Source organism: Bombina bombina, chromosome 3 (assembly GCF_027579735.1).
Source record: "Bombina bombina isolate aBomBom1 chromosome 3, aBomBom1.pri, whole genome shotgun sequence".
In the NCBI taxonomy this organism is placed as follows: Eukaryota; Metazoa; Chordata; class Amphibia; order Anura; family Bombinatoridae; genus Bombina; species Bombina bombina.
In genome coordinates, this window is record NC_069501.1 from 462,685,507 (window position 1) to 462,697,514 (window position 12,008).

General features: G+C 35.0%; 1 long non-coding RNA gene across 1 annotated transcript in view; it reads right to left on the reverse strand.

Moving 5' to 3' along the window:
* Nucleotides 1-266: 266 nt before the first annotated feature.
* The window catches only part of LOC128653429 (uncharacterized), a 57,870-nt gene continuing 46,128 nt past the window's right edge, over nucleotides 267-12,008 (reverse strand). The window contains exons 13-14 of the long non-coding RNA XR_008401354.1: nucleotides 10,002-10,156; nucleotides 267-446 (exon numbers count right to left, since the gene is read on the reverse strand). This is a non-coding gene — a long non-coding RNA (uncharacterized LOC128653429). The remainder of the gene's footprint in view (nucleotides 447-10,001; nucleotides 10,157-12,008) is intronic.

The window sequence follows — 12,008 nt, forward strand, 5'->3', positions numbered from 1 at the left end:
TCTTTATTTCATTTAACCGCAGCATCAGCGTTTTTTCAATGAGATGACGTTTCCACCTTAGTCAATAGCTGTGCTATTGAAAAACTGAGCTATGGGTGGCCCAAGGCGCTTAGGCTAATGCGGAGGTAAAACAAAATAAAAAAATTAAACTGATGAAAATGGTCGTCGTTATTTTAAGTGATGCTAATTCTAGCGTTTCATAAATAGTAGGATTTATCATCACTTTAATGCATACCTATATAAATAAAAAAAACGATGACAAAATGTAAGATAAGTCACAGCTTTATTAATAGAACAGATAATCAGAAACACTTAATTAGCATTTTATTAAATAGCCAAGTTTATAGTTCAAACAGGAACGCCAAGGACAATCCCTTTCCATGGGTACACGAGTTGTGAGAGCAGCAGTTACGCAAAACACACACGTACTCCAGCTGTTAAAACACCTGCAAAAAAAAAAAAGTCAGAATATAAAACAAAATGTAAAGTTATTCCTACAAACCCTAGAGAATAACATACAGTAGACATAGTGTACACTTTTCTCCTCAACTGCATCCATTTAAATATGTTGCATTCAGGGAACACCTACAACTGGTATCAACTCAATCAGCAATATGCATTTTTTCAGTTGAACCCCTTAACTAACAAACAGTGCCGTACAGGCGCAGTAGTAGTTTAGCCGTTAAGGATGCTGCTGTCCTGGGCTCTTTCTGCGGCAATCTAGCCGACAGATTGCTCTGTTCTGCATATCCCACTCGAGAAAAGAGAGCCGTGTGTGAATCCTAAACTGCACAAAAAATAAAAATCTTACACTACAGCCAAGCTTAATCTTACAAGCTATACGATTAACCCCTACACGGTCAGGAATTTCAGAAGCCTGGTGCGCAGCTGTAATCAACACCTCCTAATCACCAAAAGGCAATGTCAAAGACCTGTAGGTCTGCTATTGCTAAACAGCCATTTGTGTTATTACTGCATATGCGATCTGTAAATCATTTCAGTGAGAACCCTAAAGTTTGAGAAAAGGTAATTTGTTTTTGTTTATATGATCACATATATAGTTTTGATGGGTAAATAAAAAAACCCACAAAGGCTCTTATTCTGTTTAAATGGAGCAAAAATGCTCTGGCCTTTTGGGTAAGTTTTTGACTGAAATTCCTGGTCCTTAAAGGGCCATGATACCCACATTTTTTCTTTCATGATTTAGAAAGAGAATGCATTTTTAAACATCTTTCTAATTTACTTCTATTATCTAATTTGTTTTATTCTCTTGATATTCATTGCTGAAAAGCATATCTAGATATGCTCAGTAGCTGCTGATTGGTTGCTGCACATAGAAGCCTCATGTGATTGGCTCACCCATGTGCATTGCTTTTTCTTCAAATAAGGATATCTAAAAAATGAAGCAAAATAAATAGAAGTAAATTGTAATGTTTAAATTTGTATGTTCTATCTGAATCATGAAAGAAAGATTTTGGGTTTAGTGGCCCTTTAAAAAGGGTTAACTAACTCATTCACAAAATTTTAAATTGAATCACATACAAATAACTGCTGACAAGTCAACTTGATATGCAGCATCCCGTTTGTGTAAAGATTATTTTCATATGCCGAGGAAGGGGGTGGAAGTGTCTGCTTTCACTGAGTGTCCCAGTCAACCTAATCAAAAGTGCTAAACTAAGAGCCTCTGAATTATTAAACTGATTTATACTGGATTTTTAGATCAGTATCTGTGCATATTATTCTTTATAGTAGTGTCTATTACATCCAGTTATATGAAAATGGGTATATACGGTCCCTTTAAGGATGGCTATTTAGAGTGTAATTGATTTGGGATTTAGCTGCCGATTGGTGGCTGCACATAAAGATCTTTGTTATTGGCTTACTGTGTTTATCTAGCTGGTTATCAGTTTTGCATTGCTGCTCATTCAATAAAGGATAGCAAGAGAATGAATAACAAAATGTATAAGTAAATTGGAAAGTTATTTAGAGATGTATGTTCTTTGTTTTAAAAAAAAAAAAAAAGGTTTCTTTAAGCCACTTTTAGAGAGTCCTCTGCATCATCTGTGCCAAGTTCATACTTTACTGTTATCTTGTGTGATTTAAAAAATAAATAAAAAAAAATTAATAATAATAAACTTTCTTTAGCGGAGAACGGAAATAAAGGGACATCTAAGGCGCATGATCCCTTGCTAGTCCTGGGACAAGCATATAGATGCTTACATTTGGTCTATAATGGGATGAGGCTACCAAAGACACAGAGGTACTAAGGTGATATTTTATTGTCAGCCTTTTACAGATTTGCTACATCACTTTCAAATGATTCAGCATTTGGGTTACGTCTCTTTAAAAGTACAACTCCATCAGCTCTAAACCGTTTGTCCTAATACAGAATTAAAGGGACACTCAAGTCAAAATAAAACTAATGATTCAGAAATAACGTGCAGTTTTAAGACATCAAATTTTGCAGTCTTTTTATATTCACACTTTCTGGGGAACAAGCCCTCTACTGAGCACGTGCACAAGCTCACAGGGTATACGTATATTTTTTCTTTTTAAGAGCATGTCCGTAGGCTCAATGTGCCCATGTCTTAAGCACTGCATGGCACAAGGGTTTGCAACAATGCTCAAGACATACGCTCTTGCGCCTACCTCATTATGCTCTTATGAAAAGAAGTTTAAGCAAAAAAAAAGTTGTACACCAAATATTCTGCCAGACTGAAGCAAAGAGTAGTGATCATTACAGCATCCCAGAACCAGTTCTCACCTATATAGGGAATACATTTTTTTGGAAAGGAAAATAGGTAAGGAAATGAAGTAACTGAACAAGGTACAGTTTATATAGAGGGTGCGTGAGTTCTAGATGTGTTACAAGCGACAGGTAAATATAAAATAATCACATTTTATCTATACTAATTAACCTATGAGATGGTTACAAAAGCAAAACGAGTTGAATTTCTTAAAAATGCCCAATGCTTCAGTTTTCTTTTGTGATTTGGAAATACAATTTTAAACAACTTTCCTTATTACTTCTATTATCAAATTGGCCTCATTCTCTTGTTATCCTCCCCAAGGCAGAACAGAGTGATCTGAGATGTCATCGCAGAAAATGCAGCATGTCTGCAGAAAGAACAGGAACGGTTAGCACTAACTTTTCAGCGCTGCTCCACATTAGGCTGTTCTTTTTAAACAGAGCTGTTCTCTGGCTGCATTGTATAAATTTTCCTTAACACAGTGCATCCAGAGCAAAGTGCTGTTTGAAGACATCAAATATGTAGTAGTGCTGCAAAGCAGCAGTGCATTGATTGTTGTCTGGCTCTGAGATTTTTGCAAGCTCGTTCCCTAGCTTTTCACAGTCTGCAAAGCTGTTTTTCTCTGAATGCAAGATGTTCGTATGAGCAATGCACCTTTATTACTACATTTCTATGTTAGACTAAGAGAAAAGGAAACAAATTAATTCAAGAGACATTTTACAATTACTTTTTTGTCTGCAGCTAATTTGCAATGCAATGTTTAACTACTGCACTAGATTATAAAACTTTAAAGGGACAGTCTAGTCCAAAAAAAACTCATGATTCAGGTAGGGCATGTAATTTAAAACAATTTTCCAATTTACTTTTATCACCAATTTGTCTTTGTTCTCTTAGTATTCTTAGTTGAAAGGTTAACCTAGGAGGTTCATATGCTTATTTCTTAGACCTTGAAGGCCGCCTCTTAAGAATACATTTTAACAGGTTTTTCACCACTAGAGGGTGTTAGTTCATGTTTTTAATATAGATAACACTGTGCTCATGCACGTGAAGTTACCTGGGAGCCATCACTGATTGGCTAAACTGCAAATCTGTCAAAAGAACTGAAATAAAAGGGGCAGTTTGCAGAGGCTTAGATACAAGATAATCAGAGGTAAAAAATATATAAATATAACTGTTGGTTATGCAAAACTGGGGAATGGGTAAAAAAAGAGATTATCTTTCTTTTTAAACAATAACAATTCTGGTGTAGACTGTCCCTTTACATATTGCTTTATTCTCCAGTTAACCAACACATTGTAATTGATCTGGTGCTTTAGTGTAACTGACAAATTTATAATTTTATTTAAAAATTACCTGCAGAAAAATTTTCACTAAAAAAAAAAAAAAAATCACATTGCAGAAAGTGGAAAAAAAAAAAAAAAAAAAAAAAAAAAAAAGGGTTCTGTCTCTGGGGTTATCCTTTGCTGAAAGAACAGCATTGCACTACTGGCAGCTGGCTGAATACATCTAGTTAGCCAATCACAAGAGACAAATGTCTGCAGGAACCAATAAGTAGCTAGCTCCCTTTAGTGTAGGATATGTGCAGATTCTTTTTTTGACAAGAAATACCAAGAGAAAATTGAAGTGAATTTAGAAGTGAGGGAGATATAGATATTCCTTCCACCTAGGCCATGTGAATTTTTCAACCCGGAACCTTAGTGACTTAGCATTAAGTGTGATTGTTATGACAATGAGACATGCAATTTTAACAAAAAAAAAACAAAAAAAACCCACTGCTGTGTTCAGTCTGGTAACCATTTTCATAAACCTAGTAAGCAGAACATTAAAAGGGATATGAAACCCAAATGTTCTGGGTAGCGCTTGCTGATTGGTGGCTAAATGTAGCCAATAAATAAGCAAGCTCTACCCAGGGTTCTGAACCAAAAATAGGCCGCCTCCTAAGCTTACATTCCTGCTTTTTCAAATAAAAATTTCAAGAGAAGAAAATTTGATAATATAGGAGTAAATTGGAAAGTTGCATGCTCTATCGGAATCATGAAATAAAACATTTGGGTTTCATATCCCTTTAAGATGCATGAAAACAAAAATGTAAGCATTGAAAGTTGTAAATGCTACATCTTCACAACCATTCATGCTTACCTGGGCTGATGTAACGGAGAAATGTTTCATGTAGACATTTTGTCCAGTGTTTAACCTTTTAATGCCGTTCTATTCCGTCATAATTACACTGGGCTTTAGAGTCGTTATGACGGAATAGAATGTCATAGCCAACGGCTGTCCTGAAGCCTTCTGTGCTTACAGGATTTGATTGCGGTCTGAAGGAGGGCGTTCCTAGGGTTGTAGGGACGCCCCCCAGATGCGATCCAATAATTGAAATCTCGCGATTGTGTGGACGATCACGTGGTTTCAATTTGTCTACATCGGAACAGTTGTTCCGATGTAGACACTTTAACCCACTCACGATTAAAGATCTGTATATAAAACAAAATCTATATACAGAAAACAAAATTAGTGTAAGAAACTAGACAACCTGGTGCTCTAAATGCACCCAGTGTACAAAGTACAGAGTTAAAGTTGCCTTTCCGATATTTAAGCTAAACATTTTATACATAACAATCATACATAATATATAGAACATACATAATTATAAAAATATTGTACAAAATATTGTACAATAGATAACCAAACAAACTGAAATCTGATTAGCTTCCCATGATCACAGACAGTGAGAGCAGCCGCACTCTACTCTCACTATCCGTGAACACTTCTGCAGACACAGAACTCAATGTGTTCAGTTACCATACTACAAATAACTTTATACAGAATAATAATAATAATATATTATACAGAACATACTTAACATACATATTATACATAATAAATAAAAAAAATACATATTATACATAATATATACAACATATATAAATAAAAATAATAATAAATATAGAAAATACATATTATACATAATAATAATATATACATAATATATATAATACAGAACAATTATACATATTTTTTATAATTTTATTGTACAAAATAGTGTACAATAGATAACCAAACACACTGAAATCTGATTAGCTTCCCATGATCACAGACAGTGAGAGCAGCCGCACTCTACTCTCACTATCCGTGAACACTTCAGCAGACACAGAACTCAATGTGTTCAGTTACCATACTACAAATTATAACTTTATACAGAATAATAATAATAATAATAAATAAAAATACCATATTATACATAATATATAGAACATACATTTTATACATAATATATAGAACATAATCTAATCATATACATAATATATTATACATAGACATATCAATTATACATATTATACATAATTATATTGTACAATAGATAACCAAACAGACTGAAATCTGATTAGCTTCCCATGATCAGACAGTGAGAGCAGCCGCACTCTCACTATCCGTGAACACTTCAGCAGACACAGAACTCAATGTGTTCAGTTACCATACTACACAACTTTATACAGAATAATAATAATAATAATAATAATAATAATAATGATGATGATGAAAATACGATATTATACATAATAATAATATACAGAACATACAATTTTATACATAATAATAATATATAGAACATACATTTTATACATAATATACAGAACATACATTTTATACATAATAATAATAATAATATATACATATACATAATACATATTATACATAACAATTATATATAATTATATTGTAAAAACTATTGTACAATAGATAACCAAACACACTGAAATCTGATTAGCTTCCCATGATCACAGACAGTGAGAGCAGCCGCACTCTACTCTCACTATCCGTGACAACTTCAGCAGACACAGAACTCAATGTGTTCAGTTACCATACTACAAATTATAACTTTATACAGAATAATAATAATATAGAACATACATACATAAAATATATTATACAGAACATACTAAATATACATATAAATAACAACAACATACATATTATACATAAAATATATTATATAGAACATACTAAATATACATATAAATAACAACAACATACATATTATACATAAAATATATTATATAGAACATACTAAATATACATATAAATAACAACATACATATTATACATAATGAAATATATTATCCCCTTAGTGACCACAGCACTTTTCCATTTGTTGACCGTTTGGGACCAAGGCTATTTTTACATTTCTGCTGTGTTTGTGTTTAGCTGTAATTTTCCTCTTACTCATTTACTGTACCCACACATATTATATACCGTTTTTCTCGCCATTAAATGGACTTTCTAAAGATACCATTATTTTCATCATATCTTATAATTTACTATTAAAATTATAAAATATGAGGAAAAAATGGAAAAAAAACTATTTTTTCAAACTTTGACCCCCAAAATCTGTTGCACATCTACAACCACCAAAAACACCCATGCTAAATAGTTTCTAAATTTTGTCCTGAGTTTAGAAATACCCAATGTTTACATGTTCTTTGCTTTTTTTGCAAGTTATAGGGCACTAAATAAAAGTAGCACTTTGCTATTTCCAAACCACTTTTTTTCAAAATTAGCGCTAGTTACATTGGGACACTGATATCTGTCAGGAATGCCTGAATATCCTTTAACATGTGTATATATATTTTTAGAAGACATCCCAAAGTATTGATCTAGGCCCATTTTGGTATATTTCATACCACCATTTCACCGCCAAATGCGATCAAATAAAAAAAATTGTTCACTTTTTCACAAACTTTAGGTTTCTCACTGAAATTATTTACAAACAGCTTGTGCAATTATTGCACAAATGGTTTTAAATGCTTCTCTGGGATCCCCTTTGTTCAGAAATAGCAGACATATATGGCTTTTACGTTGCTTTTTGGTAATTAGAAGGCCGCTAAATGCCACTGCGCACCACACGTGTATTATGCTCAGCAGTGAAGGGGTTAATTAGGGAGCATGTAGGGAGCTTGTAGGGTTAATTTTAGCTTTAGTGTAGTAAACAACCCCAAGTATTGATCTAGGCCCATTTTGGTATATTTCATGCCACCATTTCACCGCCACATGCGATCAAATTAAAAAAAACTTTAAATATTTCACAAATTTAGGTTTCTCACTGAAATTATTTACAAAAAGCTTGTGCAATTATGGCACAAATTGTTGTAAATGCTTCTCTGAGATCCCCTTTGTTCAGAAATAGCAGACATATGGCTTTGGCGTTGCTTTTTGGTAGTTAGGTCGCTAAATGCCGCTGCGCATCACACGTATATTATGTCTAGCAGTGAAGGAGTTAATTAGGTAGATTGTAGGGAGCTTGCAGGGTTAATTTTAGCTTTAGTGTAGAGCTCAGCCTCCCACCTGACACATCCCATCCCCTGATCCCTCCCAAACAGCTCCCTTCCCTCCCCCACCCCACAATTGTCCCCGCCATCTTAAGTACTGGCAGAAAGTCTGCCAGTACTAAAATATAAGTTTTTTGGGGGGTTTTAGGTTTTTAAAAATAAAAAAAAATCTGCTGTGTAGGGCCCCCCTTAGCCCCCAACCTCCCTGATCCCCCCCCCAAACCGCTCTTTAACCCCCCCTCTGCCTTTATTGTGCGCCATATTGGGTACTGGCAGCTGTCTGCCAGTACCCAGTTTGAAAAATAATGTATTTTAATTTTTTAATTGTATTAAATGTTTTCTTTATTTCTGTAGTGTAGCTGCCCCCCCCCCCTCAACATCCAACCCCCCACCCTCTCCCAGATGCCTTCATTTTAAAATCCCACCCTCCAGATCTACAGCATATTGATGCTGTTTTCATAGATCTCACGTGCACACGCCCGCACAAGATCCCTCCCCCCTCCTCCACCAATGACTGCCCACCCGCCTCCCTGGATGAGCTCCCACCCACCAACGATAACGGCCATCGATAGCCGATGCAGAGAGGGCCACAGAGTGGCTCTCTCTGCATCGGATGGCTAAAAACAGATATTGAGGCATCACTGCAAAAAACATGAAAGCAGCTGGAAGCGATCAGGATCGCTTCCACTGCTTTCAAAAGACCAACGACGTATGGGGTACGTCCTTGGTCGTTAACTGCATTTTTTTGCAGGACGTACCCCATACGTCGTTGGTCGTTAAGGCGTTATACAGAACATACTAAATATACATATTATACATAATTATATTGTACAAAATATTGTACAATAGATAACCAAACAAAAACTGAAATCCGATTAGCTTCCCATGATCACAGACAGTGAGAGCAGCCGCACTCTACTCTCACTATTCGTGAACACTTTAGCAGACACAGAATTCAATGTGTTCAGTTACCATACTACAAATTATAACTTTATACAGAATAATAATAATAATAATATATAGAACATACATTTTAAACATAATAATAATAATAATATACATATTATACATAATAAAATATATTATACAGAACATACTAAATATATCATACATAATAAAATATTTTATACATAACAATTATACATAATTATATTGTACAATAGATAACCAAACATAGACTGAAATCTGATTAGCTTCCCATGATCACAGACAGTGAGAGCAGCCGCACTCTACTCTCACTATTCGTGAACACTTCAGCAGACACAGAATTCAATGTGTTCAGTTACCATACTACAAATTATAACTTTATACAGAATAATAATAATATATTATACAGAACATACTAAACATACATATTATACATAATAATAATCAAACATTATACATATCATATACCAACGTGGCGTTCTGAACAAGTCTGAGGACTGACTAATCTGGTTGAATCCTTGTCATACTTGAATGGTGTCCCAGCGAAGTCTCATCTTGTGCAGCAGAATGACGTAGCAGATCTTGAGCAGCAGAGGTGTCCTTTTCATGCAGCAAACAGCAGCTTGACCGGTTAACCTTAAACAAAATGTTAATGGGAGATGCACAGGAGACAGATATACATTCACAATAGACCAAGAAAAAAAAAAAAAAGCCAAAAAGGCATTTGGAGGTACAGATTGGAATCTGCCTAGCTTTCCATGATCACAGGTGGTGAGAGCAGTCGGCCGCACTGTACCCACCGCCTATAAACACAGTTGTCAAACACAGAATACAATGTATACCTCCTGCCTTTGTTGTGGCAAATGAACAATCATCAAATCATAAAACCTTAGCTTAACAGCAGCATTAGGTTTCTGCTTTATAATTTATAAAGCAGTTTGTTACAAAATTGAATTGAATATATGGGAAAGGCAACAGTAGCCCCAGTCTCTGTCCTTACCAACTTGCAGCCTGGATGTGAGGTTTTTGTCAACATTCTACACCTCATCTCATTTGCCAGTAGTCTAGCGATTGGACAGAAGCATTTCTTCAGCAGACGCAGTTGAGGTTAAGACCTCTTTACACATTATGGCCCCTCGCTTCACATTGCTGGATCTGTTGAGAGGAAACAAAGTTTCAGTTTTTTTAGCCATACCTAAAAGGCAAATACAGAGAAGGGGGTGTAGTGAAGTGTGCTTCTCGCACTGCATGATAAACAAAAATATGATCATTCATGTACAGGTTATAAGAGCAACACTCCCCCCCCCCCAATCTCTGTCTAAAAGGTCATGAAAAGAAAGTATTTTCTATCTTTCACATTTGTTACCCAACGGTGGGTGTATGTATGTATGTATGTATGTATGTATGTATGTATGTATGTATGTATGTACAGGTATACCTCACTTTACAGCGCTTCACTTTACAGCGATTCGCTAATACAGCGCTTTGTGGAGCTGAAGTTCAACCACCAAGCATTTTGAAACAGTGCTGTAAATCATTGGGAGATTGCGAGAAAAGTGACTGGCACCATTTTGTTATGCTTAGTTTACTCTGTTTACAGCATTACAGTGCAATCTGTGTCTCAGTGCTATAGTCTGGCAAATTTTACAGGTACAGTATTTATTGAATACTAATTGAATACTTGCTGTGCTAGTGTTAAACTAAACGTAGCACTATTGCACCCCTAATATATGTTAGTTCAAACATGTTTTTAAGATTTTAAACACTGAAAAGAAAGCTAAAACTGCCTTGTTTCACTTTAAGGCGGTTTTCACTTTACAGCGGGGCTCCGGTCCCTAACCCGCTGTATGAGCGGGGTATGTATGTATGTATGTATGTATGTATGTATATATATATATATATATATATATATATATACACATACATACATACATATACACACACATAACAAAAGTGACATAGGGACACAAAAAAAATTAAATAAAATTACAACACATAAGAAAATACAGTAATATTTAAACTTGAACATGGTTTTAAAAATGTAACTCTTGGATGCTTGACTTATAAATTAAAACATTCACGATTCAGCTACAGTATATAATTTTAAAGGGACACTGAACCCAAATTTTTTATTTCATTGATTCAGATAGAGCATGAAATTTTAAGCAACTTTATAATTTACTCCTATTATCAAATTTTCTTTATTCTCTTGGTATCTTTATTTGAAATGCAAGAATGTAAGTTTAGATGCTGGCCCATTATTGGTGAACAACTTGGGTTGTTCTTGCTGAATGGTGGATAAATTCATCCACCAATAAAGAAGTGCTGTCCAGAGTACTGAACCAAGAAAAAGCTTAAGATGCCTTTTTCAAACAAAGATAGTAAGAGAACGAATAAAAATAGGAGTAAATTAGAAAGTTGCTTAAAAATTACATGCTCTGAATCACGAAAGAAAAAAAAATTTGGATTCAGTGTCCCTTAAAACAACTTTCCAATTTATTTCTATTAGCAAATTTGCTTTGTTCTTTTAGTATCATTTGTTGAAGAATACAGCCAAGTCGGCTGAAAAGGAGCCCAGGAGTGTGCACGTAAAATACAAAGTCTGTCAAAAGAAGTGAATTAAGGGGCAGTCTGCAGAAGCTTAGATACAAGGTAATCACAGAGGTAAAAAGTACATTTAATATAACAGTGTTGGTTATGCAAAACTGGGGAATGAGTAATAACAGAATTTATGTTTACCTGATAAATTACTTTCTCCAACGGTGTGTCCGGTCCACGGCGTCATCCTTACTTGTGGGATATTCTCTTCCCCAACAGGAAATGGCAAAGAGCCCAGCAAAGCTGGTCACATGATCCCTCCTAGGCTCCGCCTTCCCCAGTCATTCGACCGACGTAAAGGAGGAATATTTGCATAGGAGAAACCATATGATACCGTGGTGACTGTAGTTAAAGAAAATAAATTATCAGACCTGATTAAAAAACCAGGGCGGGCCGTGGACCGGACACA